Source organism: Sminthopsis crassicaudata, chromosome 2, assembly GCF_048593235.1.
Source record: "Sminthopsis crassicaudata isolate SCR6 chromosome 2, ASM4859323v1, whole genome shotgun sequence".
NCBI classification, from domain to species: domain Eukaryota; kingdom Metazoa; phylum Chordata; class Mammalia; order Dasyuromorphia; family Dasyuridae; genus Sminthopsis; species Sminthopsis crassicaudata.
In genome coordinates this window covers 597,635,003-597,655,693 of record NC_133618.1, presented here as the reverse complement: position 1 = coordinate 597,655,693, position 20,691 = coordinate 597,635,003, and the positions used below count along the sequence as shown (strand labels likewise).

Here is a 20,691-nt window from a genome sequence, read left to right as displayed (position 1 = left end):
CATAGGCTTCAGTTTTAAGCTGAACATCTGTCCACTCAAACTTGTTCTTCCTCCACATTTCCCTCTTTATGTTGATGTCCCAACCATTTTCTCAGGTGCAAAATCTGAGTCATCCTTAACTCTCCTCTACTTCTCTACATTCCACTACCTTATCAACTGACTCTTGAAATCCTACTGATTTTTCAAGACCCAGCTTGAAAGCTGCCTTTTCCAAAGATATTTCCCTCCCTTTTCTTCCCTGTTTCACTACTTTTGTCTTTTAATTTCTTATCTTATAAACATGTGAAGAAAATTGTAGATTTTTGCATTATCTCTCCTAGTGTCTATGTTTATCTTATCTCCACTAGTAGTTTATAAGTTTCTTTCTATTGGGGACTACAGAATCATAAATTCAGAAGTAGAAAAAACATCAGAGGTCATCTAGTATAGTACTCTCATTTTAGAAAGGAGAAAACAGGCCTAGAGAAAGTAAGTGAGGGCAACTAGATGGCAAAGCAGATCAAGCTTTAGTTCTGGAGTCAGGAGGACCTGAGTTCAACTCCTAGCTTAGACACTTATCATTTCCTAGCTGTGTGACCCTGGACAAGAAAGAAAGAAAAAGCGAAAGTGAATAAAAGTCCTAACTGTGATTTGGAACCCAGATTTCTCGCTCCAAATTGGGAACTTTTTTTCAACTGCCCTATCCTATGCCTCATACATTTTTATTTCTCCCCTACAACCTAGCACAGTCATATTTATTACCATTACAATCATAAATAGTATTTACATAGTACTTTGAAGTCTGAGAAGCACTTTTACAAATATCTCATTTTATCTTCAGAACACCTCTGGGAAGTAGATGCTATTATCACCCCCATTTTACATATGAGGAAACTGAAGCAAACAGAAGTTAAAGTGCTTTGCTCAAGTGCTCTCATAAATCCAGAAAGTGTCTAAATCCAGTTTTTAACTCAAGTCTTCCTCATTCATCTTACTGAGTTCAAATTTAGCCTCAGGCATTATCTATATGATCCTGGGTGATTCACTTAATCCAGTTTGCCTCAGTTTCCTCATCTATAAAATGAGTCAGAGAAAGAAATGGCAAACTACTCCAATTTTTCACCAAGAAAACCCCAAATTAGTGATAAAGACCTAAACATGATTGAACCACGACAACTTTTTCACATCTGCCTTAACACTACTCTGCCATATAAATATATATATATATATAACTTGTATATATGTAACATAGGCCATATATATATATATATACATACATATACATGTAGTATATGTAGTATAGCTATATAAGAATGTGAAGCTATATGTAGCTGCTTAATAAATCTTTGTTGAATGAATGGATAAATGTACAAATGCAATGATAGGTTGATAGATGAAATGATGCATGAATCAATTGTCTTCAACTCTGCTCCCTTTCCATCCTCATTGCTACAATTCCAGCCTCTTACCTTCTAAGTGAAATACCTGTTAATAGTCTCCTTAGCCTGAAGATCTTCAACCCCTCCTTCAATTCATTCTGTAAAAGATTAACAGAATAAATTTTAAAATACTTTCATCATACTCCACCCTTATTCACAATTCAGTGATTCTTTCCTACTACAAACAGTCTAAGCTTCTATGTAAACCCTTAATTATAATATTGGGATCTTCCTCTATGACTTCATAGTTATTTCTTAGGATGACTTTGATTTTGTCAACTTATCTCCTTGCATTTACTAGTACACTTTCTCTCTTCTATGGTATCCATCTATTCAAATACTATGTAAGGTTTCATTTGCAATTATGATAGGTCACCACCTTTAGGACTCCAGGGTTGAAGACTTTAGTCATTCTTCCTCCCTCAATCTGGGAACTTATAGAATGAATAGAAGGCACTAATGAAAACATAAATCCACTTTGCATCACTATCCAAATAGCTGACATTAATAAAACATTTAAAGACTATAAAATGTTTTATATCCTTTAGTTTAAATTTAAATTTTATCCAGTAAAACTTTGTGAAGTAGGTACTAGAGATGGTATCACCATTTTACAAAAATGGAAAATGAGGTTCAAAGATTTACCCATGATCAAGCAAATATTTAGTATTGGAGGCAGGCTCTGAACCCATCTGCTCCTTACCCCAAGTCTAGCATTCCAAGATTTATTTATTCTCTGGAAAACACATATTACAAAAGCAGATCCCAAGTCAGAATTCTATTATACCATGCTGCATCCAATTATCCTCCTCATGTAACCTTCAGAGACCAAGCAGAACTAGTCAAATCATTCTTTAACAGTATAATCTTCCTTATTATTGAAATCAATAATGGCATCATGTCTCATGTTTTCTTTTCTAAAGGCCAAACTGGTCCCCAATTTCTACCATGGCATATTATTCAGACCTCTTTCTAGTATTTAGCATGGTGTCTGTGAAGGCAGTTAATATTATACTATTATACTGATAACTAATTATTAATTTATGATCCATCTTTTTTCTTTTTTTTCTCTTAAAACCTACTTGCTAAAAAGATCAGGCAGCTTTTGCAGGGTAAGGTTGAGTGATGAGATTAGCCCTCAAAGTATATGCTTCCTTGTTAGGCAGGACTCAATTCAATTGGAAGACCTACTTTCTGTTTAAAGTGGAAACAGTTTCCTTTCTGGGAGCCTTTGTTCCAGGAGGAAAAATCCCCTATCTTTGGTACCCTTCATTAGAGTTTTAGGCAACCTATTCATGAAGCAGAAAACAAGTCAGACAGATGTGGATGAAAGGCTTCCCTTGCCTAGATTGTTGGAGGCTATTGAATCTCATGGACAAACCATGTTCTCAGGAGGAGAAGCTGAATATTTTTATTCCATATTAAATGTAGACCAATTAGGGTTGATCCTCACTTGTCAAGAGAGTTCTCTTTCAGAAGTGATCCAAAGCCTTTCAAGTTCTCCCTTGGGGTCTTTGGTTACTGAAAGAAACTACTTACCATCTGTTTATTGATTATCAGCTAACCTAATTAATAAATTGAATACTAGTTTTCCAAAAACTTTGTCTCTTGGAGTTTTCATTCATCTCACCTGCTACAGAGTTGACAGAGCACTAGGCCTGGAATCAAGAAAAGTTTCAGACACTTCTTACCTGTGTGACCCTGGACATTTCCTCATATGTAAAATAAGCAGGAGAAGGAAATGGAAAACCACTCCAGTATTTTTGCCAAGAAAATCCCCCAAAAGAGGTCATGAAGAGTCAGACCCTGGACTGAAACAACTGAACAACAAAACCAAAAATAAACACATTTTTATTGATTGCTAGTTATGATGCTCTTTGGCCACCCTTAGATCTTTTAAGCTTATCAATATATTTTCTTAAATGTGAGAACAAAACTGTAGATCAAGCTATGGCAGACTATCATACAGTAGGTCCTTCACTTCTCTTGTTCTGGAAACCACACTTCTATTTATTAATCTAGGTCACCTGTCTGGAGAAAATTGCTTTTGAGCTATAATTATCTTTGCTATCCCTGTTCTTTTATAGTTGGAAAAAAAATGACTATGCTTGTATTATAAAATTCGAGTACATGGAATTATAGTCATGTCATAAAGTGACAGTTAAACCCCAGTTGCCACTTAATTAAGACCTATGTGAAATTATACACCAATGTAGGAAATCATACCTAACTACAACAAGAAGCAAAGTAATCTCAAATTCAAATCATCACTCACCATGGTGGTGGAAGGCATTGTCAGTGCTATTTTCTTTTTAACAATTGAAGTTACAGTGAAATGGACAATTTAATTTCAGTTTAAGTAAACATTTCATTATAATCATATTAATGTACCAACTTTCTTGTAACCCTCAATGCTCTGAAAATGTTTTCCCAGTTTTGACATCTAGATGACATACTGCTAGATTAGAAATGATGATATAAAAGTATAATCTCCTGACCAGACTTTATGTTATACAATATATATTTAAAGAATGTACATTCATTTAGATTAATTTTCAGTTGGATTCATGACATAAATTGTGAGCATTAAATTGGATATTTCTTTGCTCTTTTAACCTGCTGTCAGCCAACAGTTATAATGATACATATCTGGTGTTTGAAAAGTGCAGAGGGGGGGAAGAGGACTTAGGGTAGGCACCCCTTAGTCCCTACAAGAGAATAATAATAGTTCAGCCTTGAATAGGATCATAAGTTAAGAGAATATTAGTGGTATGAAGGACCTTACATGTCATCTATCTAACCTGCTCATCTAACAAATAAGGTTACTGAGGCTCAAAGAGATGGTTGTAGCATTTTATTATTTAATCATAACTTACATTTAAAGAGCAGTTATAAGTTTAACGACCTGCATCATATTGTTTGATCCTCAGAACCACTTTGGGAAGAAGACTGTTCAAGTCTTATTATCTTCATTTATAGGTGAGGAGATTCAGAGAGTTTAAATGATTTCCCTATAATTTGTTCTCAGGGATGAGATTCCAACCAAGGTCTTCTGTTCCAGGTCCATTGGTCTTTCCATATAAGTTAAATAATAGCAATCAGGATCGCCTGTCAGGGATTAATAAAATTCCATGACTAGAACAGATAGTAAAGATTTTCTCTATCAATTCTCTCATCTTACAGAATGAGTCACAGAGGTAGAAACATTTGCCAATTAGTAGCAAAATCTAGATTAGAACCCAAATTCTGACTCTGAGTACAGAATTTTTCCACTATGTTATGCTATTACTTTCATAAAGTTGTCATTTGAAATTTTTTTGTTATTTTGATCATCTTTCTTGAAAATAGAATTGAAAATAAGAATGTTTATTAAATTTGTTAATTGGAAAAACCCAACTGATTTAGTTTATCACTTCTCTAAAATGGAAACTAAGTGGAGAGGTGAGTTGAGAAGGGGAATAAAGTGAGGAATAGCACTAATTCTGGTGAAGGAATATTATAGAACATTATTGTACCATAAAAAATAAAGAAGAGAACCATTTTAGAGAAACCTGAGAAAACTTATATGGAATGATACAGAGTGAAGCAAGTGGAACCAGGTGAACAATTTTTACGGTAATAATATTATTGTCAAAACAACTAAGTTCTTTTACATCTTTTTTCATGTTCTGCAAGATCAATGTCTTGCTAAACAATTTCATGCTTTTTTCCTGTTGCTGTTGAGCTGACTGTCTCAGCTGAATAGCTTATCATAGGAAAACATGGAAACACAATGTTTCATCAGTCAGAAAAGAGTAAAGAGGAATAATACTGGCACAAAAGCCTAGATTAACACTTGAGAAAGTAAATGCTTTTCTCATAGAAGAACTAATGGGAATTTAGGGACTCGAGAAAATTGAGTAATTCTAGGAAAAACCTAGAAAACTACTTTTTGAGAAGATGAACTTGGGAGAAAAAATGCATCATGTCTTAATAAGGTTTCAGTGTGGGAAAACAAAGAGCCTAACTATGAGGGAGGTAGTGACTGCTTCAGATGAATGAGAAGAAATGGAGCTCTGCACTTTATGAGGATTAGCCTAGGTTGGAAAAGAGTCTAAATTACTCATTTGAAGGGGAATTTAGAAGAAAGAATGGCATTTTCTTTGCCTCACTATCTTGTGTGGGTAGAAAAATCCTGACTACTACTTTGGAAGAGAAGCTTAAATACTATAATTTTTGGATGGAAAATATGGTAAATACTCTTTAATGACTTAGAAAGAAGACAGAAAAGGGAAATAAATGTTATTTTGGTAATGAGACACAAAGCAACAATTACTCATTTTAAACATATATTCATTCAGTTCATCCTTATAAAAGAAAGAACAAGAAGGAAGGGAGGAAGGGGGAAGGGAGAAAGGGAGGAAGGGAAGAAGGAGGGAGGAAGGAGGGAGGAAGGGAGGAAGAAAGGGAAAGGAAAAAGGGACACTATTTCTGAAAGTATATGATGGTATAAAATAGAGAGGACTAAATCTCTACTTTAGAGTAATTGCAGATATTCTGTGACTATTTTTCATCTATTTATTCAGTGACCAAAACACATTTTTACATTATTATTATTATTATTATTATTATTATTATTATTATTATTATTATTATTATAGCTCTTTATTAACAAAACATATGCATGGGTAATTTTTCAACATTGACAATTGCATTCACTTCTGTTACAACTTTTCCTCTCCTTCCCTCCACTCCCTCCCCTAGATGGCAGGCACTCCCACACATGTTAAACATGTTAAAGTTCTTGTTAAATACAAATACAATATATGTGTAAATATTTATACAGTTAACTTGTTGCACAAGAAAAATTGGATTTAGAAAGGTAAAAATAACCTGGGAAGAAAAACAAAAATGCAAGAAAATAATAACAGAAAGAGATGGTAGATGGGATGGTATGTCTGGAAATAGAAATGTATTTAGACTTTTGTTCTCGCTATATCTTCTCAATAAGGATTTCTTTGTAAAAGCTAATTGATATCAACTTGGACAATTGATATTGGGGAAAACTTATTGGAATCTGAGCTCTAGTTCATAATATTAGAAGAAAAATTTTCCCTTTGGGGTACTCCTAAAACTCTAAGATAGGGATCATTACCAGATTTGCTCTAATAAGCTGACCTGTTGCCATATGTTTTGTTTGGGCAAAATAAGTCCAGAACTTTGCTACATTGCTTTTCAAACTTTCAACTAAAATCCCTTCCTAGATTAAAAAATAAGCACTAATACTTCTCAGAGATGTCTAATGTACGGTTCCCTCCTGATATCAATGTTTGTACTAAATCTATTGTAAATAAAGCTTAAGAATGTGGAGGTCTAGAAGCATGTGTATGTTGCTGTTATTATCAGTATCATTGATGTTTATTATGATGATGATAATAACACAATGCTTAACAGATTACAAAAGGGTTGACATAGTAATATCTCCATTTGACAAATGTCAAGAGGCAGTGTGGCATTATGGCATAAAGTCTGACCCACATTGGCTGTGTGACAATGAACAACTTATAACTTCTTGGAGCCTCAGGCTCTTTTAAGACCAGAATTCTTAACATGAGATAGGTGAATTTTCTTTTTTTAAAAACAATAGCTTTTTCTTTTCAAAATATATGCAAAGGTAGTTTTCAGCATTCACCCTTCCAAAACCTTGTGCTCCAAATTTTTTTCTCCCTCCATTCCCAACACTTCCCCTAGATATCAAGTAATTCAATATATGTTAAACATGTACATACTTCTACCTTTATCATGCTGTGCAAGAAAAATCAGATCAAAAAGGGAAAAATGAGAAAGAAAACAACAAAACAAGCAAATAAAAACAAAAAATGGTAAAAAATACTATGTTGTGATGCACATTCAGTCCCCACAGTCATCTCTCTGGGTGCAGATAGTTCTCTCCATCACAAGATCATTGGAATTTGCCTCAACCATCTTATTGTTGAAAAGAGTCATAGCCTTTGCATAATTTTGCTGTTGCGGTATATAATGATCTCCTGGTTCTGCTCATTTTGTTTAACATCAGTTATTGTAAGTCTCTCCAGGTCTTTCTGAAATCATCTCACTGATCATTTCTTACAGAACAATAATATTCCTTAACATTAATATACTATAACTTATTCAGCCATTCTTCAACTGATGGGCATCCATTCAGTTTACAATTCCTTGACACTTCAAAAAGGGCTGCTACAAATGTTTTTTTGTGCATGTGGGTCCTTTTCCCTCCTTTAGAATATCTTTGGAACACAGACCCAATAGAGACATTGCTGGATCAAAGGGTTTGCACAGTTTGAAAGCCCTTTGGGCACAGTTGTAAACTTTCTTTAAAAACATTTTATAACTATATTATTTTTAAATTGATTTTCTTTGTAATACTTGCAATTATTGAGTCATGTTAGTCATGGATGACTTTTTAGGCATCCATTTAGTGTTTTCTTGGCAAAGATACTGGAGTTGTTTGCCACTTCCTTCTCTAGCTCATATTATTATTATTATTATTATTATTATTATTTTATTATTATTATTATTATTATTATTATTATTATTATTATTATTATTATTATTATTATTATTTGTCCTTAGGCAAACAGTGTGAAGTCTCACATAGCCAGGAAGTATCTGAAGCTGGATTTGAATTCATGAAGAAGAATCTTTCTGATTCTAAGCCCTGTCCTTTATCCACTGTGCTACCTATCTGCCCTTTGTAAGCCTGGGTGTTTTATTTTATTTATTTAAGTAAATTATTCTGAGAAATGGTTCATAGGTTCAACAGACTGCCAAAGGGGTCTTGATACAAAAAAAATAAAAAATTCCTAAGACTATAAATTATAGTTACACTGCTGATCTTTAACAATGTATGGTGTCACAGAATTTAGACATGAAAACAATCTTACATTTATCTAATTGAAAGCCACTTTCCTCATATTAACCCTATCTATTATCTTCATTTTATTGGTAAACAACTAAGTCTGGGAGGGGTTGTGATTTTTCCACAATCATATAATTAGTCTGAATGAATGAAAAAAAAATCAGAAACAAACAAAAAAATCATATTTATTGAGTGTTAGGGTCTTACTAAGTAATAATGAGATGCCCTTGCCAGGGGGGACCCTGTCTTTCCACGTTCATCATTGTCCGGGTGTAAAAAGTATTTGTTCCCATTGTAGCACAGTGTCTTATGATCTCCTCTGAAGGGCTCAGAATAAATCCTTCTCAGGATAAGGAAAAGTCCTTGCCCCACGTTGGGTGCCAAATGTAACGTGCTGTTGTCTCCAGATAGTTGCCATTAACTCTAGTCCAGAGAAGTGACTTCCCTTCCTGCAGAGAGCCGCATCAAGCCTGGTCTAAAGCAGAGATTAACTTTTTCTTCCAGAGCTGCCCTCTTTATCCTCACAGAGAATGGGCGTGGGATAATGCAAGGGCTTCTGGGAAGAATCACTTCAACCAATGAGCTTGCTCCTCCCAAGCACGCAAGCTGTTCCCCAGGAATTCACAAGTCAAACTACCAGGAAAGGCCAGAACTAGAAAATTGTTAAGTACCGACTTAGCACTTAGTAAAAACCCAATATCTCATTATCTCATTAGTACTTAGTAAGAACCTAACAATTGAGTACTACTCTAGACTTTAGCTTAAAAGGGCCAAGTTCTCCCATCACATTGCCACTAGACTCAAATGGCTCCAGAAGAAAAAGTGAGACTTGTGGACAGTCCTCCTTCACTTGAATACAAATCATTTGCATGTCACAGCATCACCTTCCTAATGTCATGGTCCTCTTTGAGAACACAGAATAAACAACAATATGCCAAACTCTGTCCTAAGTGCTGAAGATACAAACATAAAAAGGAAGGCAATTCCTGATCTCAAGGAGCTTTCATTCATCTGAAAAACAAGACAAAGGGCAATGGTGGCCAGAAGCCTAGAGTTTCTTTTGGAGAGTTATTGATATGATGAGTGGAACCATGGGAGATTAACTACTAGACAGAAGTATTGACTTGATTATGATTTTTTTTTTTTTAAACTAGAAAGCAGAAGAGGAGAAGTAATACCATGCTATAAATTACAAATTAGTGGTCTCAGAACGTTTCTGATCATGCACTCTTCTCAATAAAATGTTTTGAAATTGTTTCACCAATACATTATATATTTGTTTAATTGTGAATATAATATGCATTATTGTCATAATAATTGTGTGTATTATAAAACTTAGATAAAATATAAATTTAAAAGTATTAGAAAAGTATGAAATTATATTTGATTCTATAGCTATAAGGCAATTGCTAAGAAGATGACCAGGAAATCGAGTAAAGTCTGATGAGAATAATTGTAGAAGAAGTGAGCCATATGAGGCACTCAGGATGTGATAAAACTAGGGCACAAAATCAAGTCTATGTTTTCTAACTAACACCAATGTTTTTTTTTCATTATGCTAAACTGAATTTCCAAGAAAACTACTCTATTAATATTGTTGATCCATTAGGTTTACTTACAGCTTGTACATCTTATTTGAAGGGAAATTATGTGTGTGTGAGACATAAATGTGTGTATATATATATATGTATATAGGTATGTTCCTACATATAACATAATAATACAAATATATATGCATGTGCAATATATATATATATATATGTATCTAAATATGTATGTGTATATGGATGCATGTAAATACATGTCTGTAGTTATAACAAAAAGTTCAAAGATCATTAAAATTTATAACACAATTTTTTTTTATTTGTACTCAATGTTTCTTTTTATATATTCATATATACACATGGGTGAGAAAGACAAAAAAAAAAACAAAACTTAAGAGTATAAATAATACTATGCCATATAACTATGCTAAGTATGCCCTGGTGGTGGATGAATTATAACTGCCTTAAGGGGCTTACAACTATCTATACACACAAACACACACATACATACACACATACACACACACACGCACACACACCATCAGAAGGAATAAGTTCAAGCTTCAGTAGTAGAGGGAAGAGCCCATAAATGGGCAATTTTTGGCTAGAGAATCTGTATTGAAGACAAGCCCCACTATTGGTTAAGGCTGGGTCTTCTAGTCAAGAACAAGTGGTTTACATATTTTCCCTAATACAAAATGAACAGATGACTCCGGAGAAGTCATTTTGTCTCTTGAGTAGCTTAGTCATTCTTCAAGATAATAGGACTCTTGTTTCTGTACATTGGTAGAGAGTTTCTTCACCAGGAGATCTCTATATACACAAAATTGCAATTCTATAAGGACACCTAAATCTCATTTACAGTCAGATATGCAGATGTACATACAAATGAGAATACTCAAATATCTCCAAAGCAGCATATAATTATGATTCATAGAAAGGAGGAATCATATCTAATATTAGCTAATTAACTTATGTAACCACCATAGGAAGAACAAGCTAAAGAGTTTGAATCTGAAATTCTTCCTTATGCTCAATTTTCTCTTCAAAGATATTGCAATTTAATTCAATTGCTAATGTAAACAACTGACTATGTAACCATGCACAAATCTGTTAATTTCTAAATGCCCTAAACAGTATCAGTTGCTTCAAAAGCACTACTCTTCCTGGATACAAATAATTCTTCTAGAGTTTCCACCAGAATACATTGGGGACATAAATAACTAGTTTGTGTATTTCTAGTGAGAAGATCCTAACCAGCCAGCCAGTAGTCAATTTAGTCCATCTGTTTGTCTTTTGTTTTTCATAGAAGGAAAATGAGGTTCACAAAAAGAAAGTGCCTTGCAAAGTTTACATGGCTCCCTGTCAATATATGTCATCACCATATTTTTTATTAAAGCTGTTTCTTTTCAAAGCATATGAATAGATAATTTTCAAAATTCACCTTTGCAAAACCTTGTGTTTCAATTTTTTTCTTCCCTCCCCCCTCCCCCTCTCTCCTAGATGGCAAGTAATCCAATATAGTAAACGTGTAATTTTTATCTAAAATTATTTTGTTGCATAAGAAAAATCAGATCAAAAAGGAAAAAAAATGAGAAAGAAACCAAAATGCAAACAAATAACAATAAAAAGGTGAAAATACTATATTGTGATCCATACTCAGTCCCCACAGTCTTCTCTCTGGGTATCATAACCATTTTTATTTTGAATGCCATAGGAAAAATAAAAACCAAAACATTAGCCTCAGTCTCAGAAGAACCAGTTTACTATGCAAATTTGGTGCTCACTTACCTAGGACAAAACATTTGACCTTCTTTGAAGTACAAATGAGAATACTCAACTAAATAACCTGCATAGCTTTTTACTTCTCTAAGATACTAGGATCTTTTTTTTTTTTCCCCTTCTGCAGAATATGAAGGGAGAATGAATATTTAGCAACAAATGTTGACAGAATCTTTCATTGCAATTCATATTGTCCCCTGAAATTATAAACAAATTTAAATTTAAAAGCAAAATAAAAATTGAGAATGCAAAACCTCCTTCACAAGCAAATATATTTATGTGAAAATTCCATAAGAATAAACATATTAGTACATTTAAAGATCTATCTCAGGACACACCACATTTCGATCCAATCCAATAAATTTTTATTAAGTGTCTATAAGTATCATGTACTGTGCTAGAAGCTGGGGATACAATTACAAAAAAGAAAGATAGCTCCTGCTCTCAATGATCTTACAATCTAAAGGCGGAGACAACACACATAAGGAGACAGGAAAGTAAATAGCAGATAGGACACCAGGAGGTAGCTGAGAAAGAGGAATCTTGTTCCATGGAGTTGAAACTATAAAGGGTAAGAAATCCAAGTTGGAGTGATTTGCAAGTATAATTCTGTCCTCCATAGGGGAAGGTATTGGGAGAAATTTCAACTCTTCATTCAGTCCTTCAAACAGAAAAGAGAGGGAAATGCTTGAGTTAGCAACCTGGTATTGTGTTTAGCAGTGATGATTTTATTCTGGGAGGTGCATCTTGTTGCATGGAGTTGAAACCAAGGTGGGGAACAGATGCAAAGTGTACAAAGAAGATGCAAACTATGTAAGCCTTCGAATGCCACAGGGAACTGTGAAATACACATATATATGTGTGTATATAATATTTATAATTTATTTATTATAATATAAGGTATATTAAGCAATATACTACATATAATTTATTGCTACATAATATACTTATACAGTATATTTTTATTATACATCATGACAGATATCCTTTACTGTGAAAAGCTTATCACCATCTTGCTTATGGTTTCAAAATACATCAGATTTTTCTATTTATTTGTGTTCATTGGTATTGCCCCAATAAGTTTTGCTAATCTCTACTTTCATATATTACAAGTCTGAAGGAGTCTTATGTACTTTGTAGTCTAAGCTATAGATGAGACAACTATAATCCAGAAAAGTGAAATGACTTGGCCAACATTACATGTATTTTACTTATGTTAATGTTCCCCATTAATCAATCAACATTTATTAAATAGCTACTATGTGCTGGGCATTGTGCTCTGTACCACTAACAGCAAGCTTGGATGTGCTTATCTATTTGCTTAAAGCTCTTTTCTCAAAAAATAAATAAATAAATCTGAATTCCTGTGTGTGAGCTCAAGAATAGCTTCAAAAACAGGGCAATGTCTTGCTAACTGATGAAAAAAGTCACAGAGAACAAATTGTAGCACAAGATAATTATATTTTCTTAATAAGTCTGAGATTATATTCTAAGCCATTCATCAAGTTTAACTAGTCGGTTGTTGTCAATTAGAACTCTCCTCTTTATATACATATGAGAATTTATGAGAAAAAACAGGGGAAGGAGAATGTGAAATGTGTGTAGGTGATCAGAAGTAATAATGAGGACTAATAATGAAAACTAAAGAAATCCAGTTTGGCTGGAGGCAGAGTATGTGGAGGGGGAGTACCATAAAATAGAGCTGGAAAGTTAAGGTAGGATCATAACATGGAGTGATTTGAATGCCATGCTACAGAATTTACATATTTTTGCAAACAGTCAGTATTAGAGTAGGAAAAAATAATAAAAGGCAAATTGTTTGCTTAGAAGGTAGTAAGAAAAAAAAAAACACCTGTTTCCAGCTACCAGTTATGCCCCAGGATTTTGTAAAGACCAGGAAAAATACTCTAGATGCTAGTGTAAGACATACCTTGATGAAAACTGGCCTCTGAGTGTGATTATTTATGAAGTATCAAATGAGGGGTCATAAGTGCTGTAAAGAATAAGAGAATTTAGTAAGTCTGTATATAATAAGAAAAAATGTCTAGGGAAAAGATTCCTTCCTAGATTATCATTCTCTTTCTCTATGCTGAGTCCTAAAGAGATAATTTTATGTAAGTCTCAGCCTTCCCCAAACAGAGATATCAGTTATAAGAAGTCATGACTTGCCAGCCTAATCAAATTTGGTTGATTAGCTGAATGGCAAATTGCTGAGCTCCCCAAATCACTACAAAGGAAGAAAAAAAAGAAAGATATTTGAGGAATCCTCAACCTCTAAACTCTAAAATGAGTGGATTCTGAACAATAAAAAGCCACAGGATCATAACATTCATTTATATAACATTTTAATGTTTACAAAGCTTTTAGGTATTCATGATAATTATTGTCCCCCGTTTTATAAATGAAGAAGAGGTCCAGAGGATGTTATCCATTTAAGCTTAGGAGTTAGGGTGACTAGAATATGCAATAAAAAAGATAAGCCTGGAAAGGTGTGACACAGTTTGGAAGGATGTGACAGTAGAGGTGAGATGATGATCTTGGAGCCTATTGCCAAGATTTGGCAGGTCTGGCCTAAAGCAGAAGATAAAGAGAATTTAAAACAACTTATTGGATTTGGGAAGGAAGAGAAAGGTTATGGTCAAAGGTAATGCTAAGGGCTAGTTTTAACCATTTGACTTTGGGTAGTGGGGGTGGTTAGATATGGCACCCCAAAAATCATACTGCTGTTTTATTAAGTTATCAAAACTTAAAATGGCACTAACTCTCCTGAGACCTGCTGTGTAGTTTGCCCAACATTTCATGTGCTTTAGCTCATTTGTTATTTGTTACAACATTGTCAGATTAGTGCCATTATCATCTCCATTTTAAAAAAGGAAACAGGTTTGAAGACATGATATAGTGATGCACACAGGGTGACACAGTCACTTTCCTAAATGCCTGAGAGATGACTGAAACTGAACTTCCCCATATATACCATAAATAGGTAAGCCAAGCAGAGAAACAGATTTGGGAGTGAGGGGCAAGATTGAGACAGTTAATCACTAAGATCCCATTCTCATCTGCTCTCCCTTTATATAACCCTCTGAAAGCCCAGAGAATGGTCTTTAAGAATCAACAATCGCCTATCCTATCCCATACCACAACCACGATTCTTTTTTTTTCTTTACTGGCCTCAGATGTTCATTGATAAAAACCTCAATAAAATCACATTTGGGCCAGACAGGGCAAATACTGCAACATTCTTTGTTTCCTTGTATTGGGACTTCAGAGCTCCCTTAACTGCAGGACAAGTGAGAGAACTCGGAACTGCAGCAGGATCCCAGATGTCTATTAATTTCCTACACAATAAATTGTCCAGGTGAGCAGGATACAGTAGCAAGAAAATTTTTAAAGTGTTCTTTTCAAAGTGTTAGGAACTGCAGACCATTTTTTAATTCAACTTTTAAGAATTTTGAGAGGGAGTCCTGGCTTTCTCTTATTAAAAGACAATTACTTGAAAATGGAGCTTGACAAATGCCAACATTGTGGGATTCCATTTCAGTGCAATTGACCACAGTCTTCAAAGTTTTCACTGCATGTATCACATTGCTCACTGGGGACTTTTGCTAGACTTACTGATTTCCATAGCATGTTTTATTGGATCCAGCTATGGCAAGAGTAGATACATGTGTTACAAAGACCAAAATAGCCTGAATCATGTTCATTCTGACTCTGTGTTTCACTTTGGGCCACTTCTTTGACTTGTTTAGAATAGAAAGATATTAATGTTTACTTCCTACCTGGGGTGGGGATCTAATTAATTAAATGTTTGCAAAAAGGACTCCAAGGGTTTCTGACAAGTGCTTGGGAAGAGCCTAAAGCTGGTTTTGTTTCTACAAGAACAAAAAGAGCTTTTCCCTCATGACTCTGGTGAATAACAAATAAGAGAGAGTGTTTCCTCTGAGCTGATGGACTTATTTTATTTTCTATTCCTCTGGGTTTAGTGAGAGTTTTCTTCATTCTCTGTGGAGATCTCAGTGTCAAAGGAACAGGAACATGGAACAGGAATAAAATGCACAGGGCATGAAAGCTGAGCAAGTAAATAACTGCAACACTTGGAAGGTTGGTTTGCCATCTTGCCTCTGCCTTAGACCTTGCTACCACTACTCTTTTGTATGGGGGTATGTGTGTGTATATGATTGGGTACACATATGTATTTTTCCTAAACATAATTATATTTACTCTGTATTTTCTGGGGTGGAGTAGGGTGATATTCAAACAGAATGTAAATACCTGTAACATTTGATAATTGTGGGGCAGCTAGATGGCACAGTGGATAGAGCACCAGCCTTGAATTCAGGAGGACCAGAGTTCAAATCTGGTCTCAGACACTTAACACTTCCTAGCTGTGTGACCCCGGGCAAGTCACTTAACCCCAGCCTCAAAAAAAAAAAAATTGATAATTGTGACTTCATAAATGGCTGTCCAATGCAATGTATAAAAAGGGTGATAGTGTATATGAAAGAATGTGAAAAGATTGAACTTACACAGAGATGACATAAAATTCATGAATTATCCCATATTTTTCTGTAATTTCTTATATTCCTCTCAGTTCTCATGCCCATGGCCACTATATTTAAACATATACTTAATACCACCTAAAATTTTTAAAATAAATTTCATCTTAATATTTTGATTTTCTTACCTTTGTACTCTCTTTTCCACAATCCACTTTATATCCACTGACAGTCTAATTTTCATTAATGGATAAGTCTGCTTATATCATTCTAATGCCCCCAAACCTTTCATAGCTCTTCATTGATTACAAAGTCCAGACTCCTTAGCCTGGAATCAAAGCCCTCTAAAATCTGATGTCACCTTAATTTTCCAAATATACTTCATGCTACATTTCTTTGTGCATCTTTTTTTCCACTCAAGTTGGACTATTTCCCTACAACCTCCTACCTTTGGGTATTCTGTAAGGCTTATAATATGTTTGGCCTAAATCTCTGACTGTTGATTTCATACTGTAACTTAAAAGCTCCTTCTTCTATGAAACTTTCCTAATCTTTTCAACTAAAAGCAATCTTTGAGTCCTCTGCTTCAGATTTATCTTATCAATTGCATTATTCTGTTTGGGGAGGGAAAATGATACAGTGGGAAGAACTCTAGCTCTGGGTTAATAGGACCTGAGTTCAAATCTGCATTTGATGTTTGTTCCCTATGTTGAACAAATCACAACCACCAATAGATGAAGGTATGAAAATTCTTGTTTTATCTCATACATACAAAAACAAAATCACAATCTCTCCAGGATTTGATTTTCTCATTTGTAAAATGATGAATTAGGTTTACTCAATATATGGGATTTTACCTCTAAAACTCTTGATGTCATATATAGATATAGATGTAGATATAGATATATAAACACACACACATATATACATATATATTAATTGAACATTGAGCACTATATAGATGCACCAACAAATAAGTATTAAAACACTTAAAAAGACATGATTCACACAAATATATACATATAAATCTATATTTTTATATATGTATATAACATAACTACTGTAACACTATACTACACATACAGTATAGGATATGCATTATATATACTTGTATATCTAGATATGCCTATAAGTATTAAATATTTAAAAGGACAGAACACACATAAACACATGCAGATATATATGTGTACATATGTACACATATATATATGCATATGTGTGTCTATATCTATATAAAATATATATAATATAGCTACTATAATACTATACTACATATACATTATATTACATGTATTATATATACCTACATGTTTATGTAATGTGTCATTTAGATCAATATCTAAAAAATATCGAGGGTACAGACCAAGGTTATGAGATTCAGCCTGGGATAACAAGCATAGATATAGTAGAGATATGGGGTGGAATATGATTTCCCTTCAATTTTGGTTCCTACCTAAATGGAGAGCTAATAAAGGGAATGGAGTAACTCAGAAGGGACTTCTTGTAGTTTATTATATCAAATGACCTGCAGGAAGTTTAAATAGTGTCTTTCTTACTTCTACTATGTTAAGAGTATGTTAAGAGTAGAATAGAATTTGATTCCCAACCTTCTTTGATGGTATGGTAAGGCTATCTCTCAGAAGCTGATTGGAAAACATACCCTTCATGTTATTTAGTTCCTTGCTGTTTACTTTGTTTCTGCTCTGATCAAATACTCTTTGCCTTTCATCCATTCATTATCTTTTTTTTCTTTTTCTTTTTTATTATTCATTGAAATTGGAGGGTAAAAGCTATGATGAACTTTAGCAGATTTATGATTCTGGATATAACTTTCAGAGAGCCTGGTATATGAAAGAACAAACAATATGGCAGTTCTTGTGGGGATTCAGTGACTAAAAGGGATTTTTTTTTTCTTTCTCATGCCTAGGGCTGACTATTTTTCCTCCATCTCAATAAATCCCCTTGACTGTACATTTCAGTGCATCTTTATTACCTCCAGGATCCAAAATTTCCTCTTCATTTTTGACGCTTAAAGCTTTTCATAATTTGACCCCTTCCTCACTTTCTATTCGTCTTACATTTTTACTCCCCTATATATTTTACAATTCAGTCACACTGGTCCACTTGCAGATCTTGAATAAAGCAGTCCTTCTTTCTTTTCTTTGAACCTTTGCACGGGCTATCGCTCATATCTGGAAGGCTCTGGGTCCTCACTTCTGCCTCTTGTCTTCCCTGGCTTACTTCAATAAAGGTCAAATCCCACTTTATTCAGGAAGTTCTCCATTCATATTTTCTTCCATCTACTTTGTATATATTTTGTATGTAGTTGTTATGTTTAAGTTTATTTTTGTTTACATATTATATATACATATACTTTTAAATATTTATATCTTCCCCATTATATGTAAATTTTCTGAAGCCATAAATTGTTATTTTCTTTCTATGTATCTTCACTAAAACACCTGATACATAATAAGTACATAGTTAATGTTTGTTGACTGAATTGAAGCAGTAAAACCCACTTAGGAGGCTATACCATTGTGACCACCCACCTGCCTATCTCAAGAAAAAGGGATCAGCCATAATTTTCTTGCCATTGTTTTGAAACAAATTAAAATTTCTAAAGTCTTAAATCAGCAAGAATTTACTAATAAATGCCAGACAGTGCCAAATGCTTGGAATACAAATTCAAGCAAAAAGAAAAGCAATCTCTATTCTCAAGGAATTTAGATTCTTGTAGGAGAAAATACTACACAAAAGACTACTGAATTATGAGGGGACAGGGAAAGGGGGTATCTATATGTCAGCACGTGAAATATAGAACATGAAAGATAGACATCATGGGCCTTTTAGTAAAAGGAATATTTTTGTAAGAACTCACTAATGGATATTTTTTAAGCAAGAGAATCTTGTCCAATCTAACAAAAAGTGGTCTGTTTGCTGACAAAGTTAATTGAAATACAGACTAAATTATATAAAACTTGTTAATTGTAGATCCTCCATTTCACTGATAACCCATTTAATGGGTTAGAGTATTTTTTATAACTTTTGATTTATTGTGTCAATATGTGGAACATGGCACTTTTACAGCAGTGTTAACAGGATCCTAGAGCATCACACAGGAATTGCCAAAGGATTAGAAGTTAAATCTTATTGCAGCAATGTTAATAAAATATAAGAACATTTCAATGATTTAACTTTGGCTTATTATGTATCTGAGCAATATTTGTTAAGAAATAAGGATCTTTTATTTCTTAAACATAGAAGGAACTGAATCAATTTATAAAAAATAAGAGCCATGCCCCAACTGATAAATGATCAAAAATTATGATCTGTGCCTGAAGGGCCATAAATAAATGCATATCCTTTGAGCTAACAATTACTAAGCATGAATACCAAAAGAGATTTTTAAGAAGGAAAATGACTATATGTACAAAAATATTTACATCAGCTTCTTCTCAGGGCAAAAAAATATAAATTGGAGAGATGCCCATAATAAATATCACAATAAAATGTGATATGTATTTGTGATGTAATATTGTTTTTCTATGGGAAATGATGAGTAGGATGCTCTCAGAAAAAAAAAATTGAAAAGTCCCCCAGAAATTCAAAGTGAAATGTCCTATATACAAAGTAATATTAATGTTTTGAAATGACCAGCTGTAAATGACTTTTCTATTCTCAGTAGTACAATCATCCATGATAACTCTGAAAGACTTCTGATGAAAAAAAATCTTATCCAATCTCTCTCTCTCTCTCTCTCTCTCTCTCTCTCTCTCTCTCTCTCTCTCTCTCTCTCTCCCTCTCTCTCTCCCTCTCCCTCTCCCTCTCCCTCTCCCTTTCCCTCTCCCTCTCTCTCTCTCTCTCTCTCTCTCTCTCTCAGCTCTTAATTTTTTGAGGATTTTTCATTTTCATCAGGGTAGGAAATAAATATTTTCATTCATAACTTGACTTTTATGAATATGTTTTCCATAACTTCATATGTGATTTTTAAATTGTGGGTGGAAATAAGGGAGAGAACCTTGATCTTAAAAAATTAAAAACAAAAAGACTTTTTGGTCCTTGTAAAAATTCTATATCATCTTTTTGTTTTTACCAATCATTATAGTTCTTTGGTTTATAAGTTACTTGAGCTTCCTTTGTTAAGTATCTTTTATTCATTATGTCTTAAGAAAAAGCAAAAAGAAAGTGAACCTTTCTGAGTTTTTTTTTTTTTTTTTGTTTTTTTTTTTTTTGCAACATCTTAGCAATATGTTGGAAATTGCCAAGAAATGTTGTTATAAATACACACAAGCAAATTCAATTAACCCACTAGCAAAAATCTCTTTCTGCCTCATTTCTTACAATTTTTTCTGTAGGAACATATTCATTTCACTCCCTATCTGTTACTCTTTCTGTTTGCCTGGCTAAGTTTAAACAGGGACTAGAGAGCATGACCCTTCTTGGGAAAGCTTTATATACTGGCAGAATCTGGCTCTGTAGATGGATATAGCCCATAATTCAGTTTCTAAGGCCATGGAGAAAGACAACAAAATAGTGAGAACTGATTTTAC

General features: G+C 33.8%; 1 long non-coding RNA gene across 1 annotated transcript in view; it reads right to left on the bottom strand.

The window, feature by feature from the left end:
• Window positions 1-1,463: 1,463 nt before the first annotated feature.
• The window catches only part of LOC141553760 (uncharacterized), a 35,505-nt gene continuing 16,277 nt past the window's right edge, over window positions 1,464-20,691 (bottom strand). The window contains exon 3 of the long non-coding RNA XR_012485631.1: window positions 1,464-1,516. This is a non-coding gene — a long non-coding RNA (uncharacterized LOC141553760). The remainder of the gene's footprint in view (window positions 1,517-20,691) is intronic.